Raw genomic sequence first — 7,013 nt, 5'->3', positions numbered from 1 at the left:
GAAAAGTGCGTTATTTAGGCAATGTTGTTGGTGGGAGTTAGGGAGAGACCGCCCCTTCCAGGTGTGTATGTGTGTGCGTTTTCCGGTGTGTGTTACGTGAAAGTCACGAGTGTTACACTATTGATTGGTTCTGTAAATAAAGAGAACGTTTTCGACATTGAAGGCTTGAGTGATCTTGAATAGCGGTGAACGCTACAATATGAACAGGCTAATTATGAATTAACTAGCAACGCCGTGCTGTCATATAGCAACTGCTAAACTACTGCAGCAAAAAAATCCTGGCGCCGCCCATGCACGAGGGGATCTGACTTTAATGACATTTGAGTTGAGGGTTTCGTCAACTTAATGTGTTGCTTAAAATAATACGTCTGCATACAGTATGTGTGACAATGTAAGTGTTGCACGGCCAGATACGGCTCAGCTGACTCAGATAAGGAGATATATTATACATTATGATGTGATATGAATGATAAGTGCGACACGTCGGCATCTTCTCTGCATATGGCAGTTTAAACTGTATTTCCTTTATCCTGTAATATGACTTGATAGATGTAAACTCCGCACACTGAGCTCTGATTGGTCAGCAGGCGGTGCTTTCACTGAGTTGATCTCTTTTCTAAAGACGCCGGACGCGGGCAGCATCAGGTAAAACAAAGTTATTTAGCCTTCCCAAACCTGAGCCTCACGCACCGCCTATGGTTACAACCATTTAATATAATAATGTCTCGTCTCCTCTGAAGGCTCACAGCTCTCACCCTGCACTTCATGTGGGGGTTAAATCATCCATAAAGTCAAATAAGGAGAAAGGTTTCTGGGCCTGTTTTGCTTTATGTAATGAAGTGACTTGAGTCAGACACATAGACACACTTTAACCACAAACATCTGTCATGGACACCCGTTGTCTCACACTAATGATTCCTCTTCCTGTTTCCTCTCAGCACACAGAGGTGGATTACAAAACTCGCTTCAAGGGCAGTCCTGAGCTCGAGGGTCTCAAGGCGAAGATCACCAACTAGGACCCCAGACTCACCTTCTTCACTTTCCTGACTCCTTAAACTGTTCGTCACTCACATGTTGGATCTGGTGACCTGTGTTTAATTGTTTGTATTTATTCACTGCTGCTTAAGGTGATCATTTTCATAAAAAAAGAACTGTACACATTCATGTTTGACTTTCTTTTGTGACAATTTGAAGACAATAAAACCAAGTTTTTCTACAACGCAAGACATTGTCATATTTATGGCTCCAATTCTGCTTCTTAGTTTTTGTAACATTTCAACGACATACAATACTATGCCGTTTGTTTCCTTTTTTTGGCACTGAAGAACCAAACCAACAAACAAACCTTCAATCTCTTCATTAGTCATACAAATCTAACATTTCAGTCAGACAACTCACGTGTTTCTTTAACATGTTTATTAGAAGCAGCATATAGTTGAGTTAGGCGTCTAGGCTCGGGCCTCATCACTCCACAGATATACAAAGCACGATGAGTGATGATTAAATAACTAACCCCCGAGCCTACAGGTGGAAGCTGGGGTGGTGGTGGGGCAGCAAGCAGCAGCGACGTAGAGGTAGCTGCAGAAATAGCAGCAGCAAGCAATGCATAGAGAGATATCTGGCAGGTTAAATAGAGCGGCGTATTAGGAGAGTCTGATTGGTTGGTTGTCATTTCATTTCATTTCAAACCTTTATTTATCCAGATTGGTCCCATTGAGATCATAGATCTGTTTTTCAAGGGAGACCTGCAGCATATAGATTCCACATGAAACATAAAACAATAAAGGACATCATACATTATATTTACAGGATACATAGTTATAGACATTTACAAGTGCCCATTGTATCAGCAAGCATTTCATTTAGCCTAGCTTTAAAAACATGCAGAGGAATGAGATTGCTCAGTTTCAATTCTTGCTGAAGATTGTTCCAGCAAGTGGAGCTGCGCACATAACAGCTGTCTTACCTAAGACAGTCCTTGCTCTTGGCACATCTAACAAGACTACATCATGTGACCTCAGACAATAGCTGCTTGCAACTCTCTGTGTTATCAGAGAGCAGATATAATACGGAAGTTTACCCAACATAGCTTTATAGATAAACGTGTACCAGTGACTGAGCCTCTTTACAGTAAGTGATGGCAGACCTGCCTTGGCATACAGGGTACAGTGACGAGTAAGTGCTTTACAATTAGTGACAAATCTCAGTGCGCTGTGATAGGCGGCATCTAACTTGTTCAGGCAATGGGCAGGTGCATTCATATACATCAAATCACCATAGTCCAGCACAGGTCAAAAGGTCACAGAGTCTTTTCCTCAGCTTTTTAAGCAGGTTATTGACATGAAGTTTAGTTTAGTCAATTTATAGAACATGTCAGAAACAAAAAAATGTAACAATAATATACAAATATATTCTCTTTTTTTCACTCAGATTAATAATTATAACAAAGTACCAAAAACATAAATAATAACAAACCAAAAAAAAATAATAATAATAATAATTTTCAGATAGTCTCTGTTCATGTTCAACAGGGGCAAGAAGAAGCTTAAAAAAACTTTTCTGGTCCTACCCCCTCTAACATATATTTTTCTTATAAAACATTAGGTCATCATCATCAGCGACATGTTTGTCTTGTTAATCTTTTCTTTTTTTTCCCTTTTTTTTTTACAAAACAATCAGAAAGAAATTACTTTTTACAATTACAAGAAATGGGATTTTACAGGTCCTGTTCATAACCATTAATGATTTGACTCCTAAATAATACTTTAATTTTAGATAGACTATTTCAGTGCATCGTTACAGTTATTCCACAGACTAACACCTTTTGATGAGATGCAATGAAGTTTGGCATTTGTTCGTACGGGTGGTTTTTTGAAAATGCAGTTTCCTCTCAACTTAAGTTTAAAAGTAAGACAATCATCAAGCCAGATACCAAGGTATTTGTAACAGGTAACCACTTCAAGTACTTGTCCTTGCATAGTAACAATATCCAAAACAGGCTCTGGTGTCTTTTTAGCTTTTGAAAATAGCATTACCTTGGTTTTCTCAACATTTAAAAGAAGCTTAAGTTCAGAGAGCTGAGTCTGAATAATGTTAAAAACAGCCTGTAATTTAACAACAGCCTCCTTAATGGAGGGACCTCAGTACATCACGGTATCGTCCGCATACAAATTTAAAGTAGCTTCATCCACATTTTCACCTAAACTGTTGATATGGAGAATAAAAGTGGTCCTAAAACAGAACCTTGTGGTACACCATTAGTGATGTTTAACCACTCAGAAGACAGCCCATCAAAGTGAACACATTGGGACCTTTCAGAGAGGTAGTTCACAAACCACCCACTGCATGGCTGGACATGCCAATACTGAGTAGCCTCTGCTTTAAAATGCGATGATCGACGGTGTCAAACGCTTTGGAAAGGTCAATAAACAGAGCTGCACAACTCTGCTTATTATCTAAAATACTCGTAATGTCATTCACCACTTCCAAGTGATGGTGCTGTGTTGCTTTCTGAAGCCTGACTGATGTTTAGACAGGATATCATTTTTACATAACTGTAGAGTGGTAAGGGGCGTTATGTATGAATGCAGCATAAGTGCTCGAGTTGACTGCCTGAACTAGCTCGCAGGCTTCGCCCCATTATGTACATTAAGTCAAGCACGTTGCGATACAACATCAAAAGTCATGCACTCTTTCTCTCATTTCTTTGATGAATTCATCTACTCTCAAAAGCTTTAGAACTGCGATAGATACAAAAAAGTATTTCAACATCTGTCTTTTTAACTGGACATACATTGGGTTTACATCACCTAAGATATTAAACATGGAAAGAAAGATATATACATGTCTAATGCATGTAATGTGTTGTAAAGCGCTTTGAGTGCCTTGAAAAAGCGCTCTAATAAAAAAATGTAATGAATTATTATATCAAATATATATAAAATAATAAGATAAGTGTTATTATGATTTTCACTTTCAGGGTTTCACAAATCCACAAATAAATCACTAACATAGGTACTTAGGTTATAGGAGCTACATATCGTCCTCTGAGAGCTGATGATATGAAACTGTTCCGTGGCACTGATTATCACAGCACATGCTTCAATTGTCCATAAGCAACACTACCTTCTTTTACTTTCCCATACTTCATCCTGATCCCTGAAGCTCAGAAACAAGAGCCCCCCCGCTCCCCACTCTTCATCCCCCTCACGTCGTAGGTCTCAGAGATCGCCTTATTTTCCTTGAGTTCATCCAGGAAGGGTTTTTTAGCGCTCATTGTGTTTATCAGAGCTGCCTGATGGCGATCCACGAACATGCTGATGTGACGCAGGGGGGAAAAAGTAAGCAGAATTTCCAGTTATGTGTTAAATTCTTCATCGAGAAACTGAGAAAGTGATGAAGAGCAAGGTAGCAATAGTGTTTGAAGTCATCGTATATCCCTTATCAATCCAACGTATTTCTCGTCTTACCTTGTTAATGCTCAGCGCTTTGCTTTTGGTAGTCTCCTGAAACAAAATAAGTCACAATGCTGGTTGTTTTTTTACTGTTTACATTTCATTCACAACACATTTGGTATTAGATTACGCATATTAAGCTAAAGAGTACAATGTGGCTGCAACAAACTCTGACCTTTATGAAAGGTACAGGTCCAGAGAGTGTCTTTCCCACTTTGAAGCCTGAGGGTGAAGTCGCTGTCGGTGTTTCTGATCAACACCTCAAAGAAAATGCTTTCATATCTGAGCTCTCGGGCCTATGGAAAAAAAGGGGGTTGAAGTATTATTGCTGTCATTATTTTCTATTTTAAGGATTTTTCCCTTGATGGAAAGATCTCCACGTTTAACCCTTTTTAAACAGTGAAATAAAAAAGTGATTGAAACATACGCTGGGTTGAATGATTGCATAGACCTGGTCTGTTGTGAGGGACACATGGTTTCCCATTTGCATGGACTTGTCTGGACTTGGGTTTAGGATTAGTATTGATCCAGAAGACTTTTGCTTTTCTTCCACTTCCTGTAAAAAACATCATTTTTTAAAGATATAGAAAAGTCTTCAAAGTAGGCAACATTTTTGAAGCGCAGTTACAATGCTGATTTCTCTAGGTAATGGAGAAGTTAATATATGGTCTTATTGATTGATTGTTTGAACAAAATAGAAACCTGTCGTAGAGCAGAATCGCACGGCATCACATAAACATCCAACGCGAGGAACTCTTTGTTCGTCTTGTATATCAACACGTCGTAGTAAAATGGGATTCCCGCCATCTTTCGGATCATGACCCCCCTTGGAGGGAACGTTGGCTGGAGAAACTTGATGTGGGACGATGTCACTTTAGGTACATCTTCCACAACATCAAAGGGACCCACGTGAAGAACCGCAAACTGGCCAGAAAATGTAGAGGTTTGATCTACAAAGTACAAAGTAATGATGAAGTTTATGCTGAATCAAACTGATTATAGTCCTTTCCCACGACATGAACACTCACCGATACAGACGCTGTGTGGCAGATGCACTTCTTCTATCTGCCCAGATGTGACTGTGATGTCCATGAGGGGTCCTGCTGGCATGTAATCCTTGCAAACAGAACTCCTCATGTGTTCCTCCCATGAGAGGAACTTGTATTTGAAACTGACTTCTTCCTTACAGCCCCAGCGCAGGCCAGACACACTGCATTCATAGTTGCCTGCATCAGACTGGAGGCTATTTTGAGGGGGAAATATAACAGATTTTCAGCCCAATTTGCACCATTACTAGTTTAAAGGTCCCCTATTATACTATTTGTCATCAATATATTATTGGTCTCAGATATATACAAAGCATGTCTCTCCAAACACCAAACAGATCATTGCAACATCCCATAATGCCCTCTGTTTCAGCCCTGTTTCAAAAGTGCTGATTCTCTGTCTGTTACTTTAGATGAAAATAAGGAGCCCCTCCCCACACCCCTCTGAGAGCAACACGTTCTCACTCTCAACCCGTCACATGTTGACGGTCGGTCAGGGCCCCTCCCCGTCACTCTATTACGGACAGGGTACCCCTTGAGAGTCAGTTTTCAACAGGCAGGGTGTCCCATAGACCTTCATAGACCTCCCATAGCGTTGATAATCGACGCCATGAGAACGCTCCCCGACGGTCGGTTGTTATTGTCAATATTAATATAATAATTATTTATTTTTTAATAGTCACACTCGATTTCGCCGATGTTCTTGTTGCCCCAGCTAGTCGCCACCTCTTTTAGCAGAAACAAAGGCTACATTAATGTATTAAATCGATGTTAATCCATGTGTGTGGTTGTGGAATTAATGGACGTGCCGTTGCCAGGCAACGCAATAATTTACAAACTCTTCAACTACAACCCTAATTATATTTAAAAACATTTTAGAAGGCCTCACGAAATACTTTAATGTAAATTACAATTTAAATGTGAAGGGATGTGTGTAATGTGGTGATTGACATTATTACCCCACGGATCTATGGGTTGGGGAATTGTTCCGCACGGACATTTTAATTAACCGGACTTCCTGTTGATGTGAAGTCCGAAAAGATTTTTTACAAATAAAATAATACTTTATTCCGAGTTTGCTTGCTTTTCTTTTTGGAGTTCATCACATAACGGCATTGTAATACACGGTTCGGCTGCATTAAATATTACCCTGTCCATAATAGAGTGACGTGGAGGGGCCCTGACCGACCGTCAACATGTGACGGGTTGGGAGTGAGAACGTGTTGCTAAAAGATATTTGGTTACAAATAACACAATGGTGCTCTAGGATGAGATTCAGGTGATAAGGTGGGGGGGAGGGGGGTTACCTTGGTTGGTGATTGGCCAATGGTGACACAAGCAAAAAAATCATTATGACATCATAAAGTGGCCAATATCTGATCAGCTCATTTTCAGACAGATTTTTATATAAATGGATCAGGACAAAAAGAGAGAGAATCTTTTTTTCTGAAACTTTCAGAATCTCTTTACACATGAAAATGGGGGTTTTCCATAATAGGAGACCTTTAAAGCA

The sequence above is a fragment of the Pseudochaenichthys georgianus genome, chromosome 18, assembly GCF_902827115.2.
Source record: "Pseudochaenichthys georgianus chromosome 18, fPseGeo1.2, whole genome shotgun sequence".
Lineage (NCBI taxonomy): Eukaryota > Metazoa > Chordata > Actinopteri > Perciformes > Channichthyidae > Pseudochaenichthys > Pseudochaenichthys georgianus.
The sequence above is the reverse complement of the archived record's forward strand: the minus strand, read 5'-3'. Positions refer to the sequence as shown.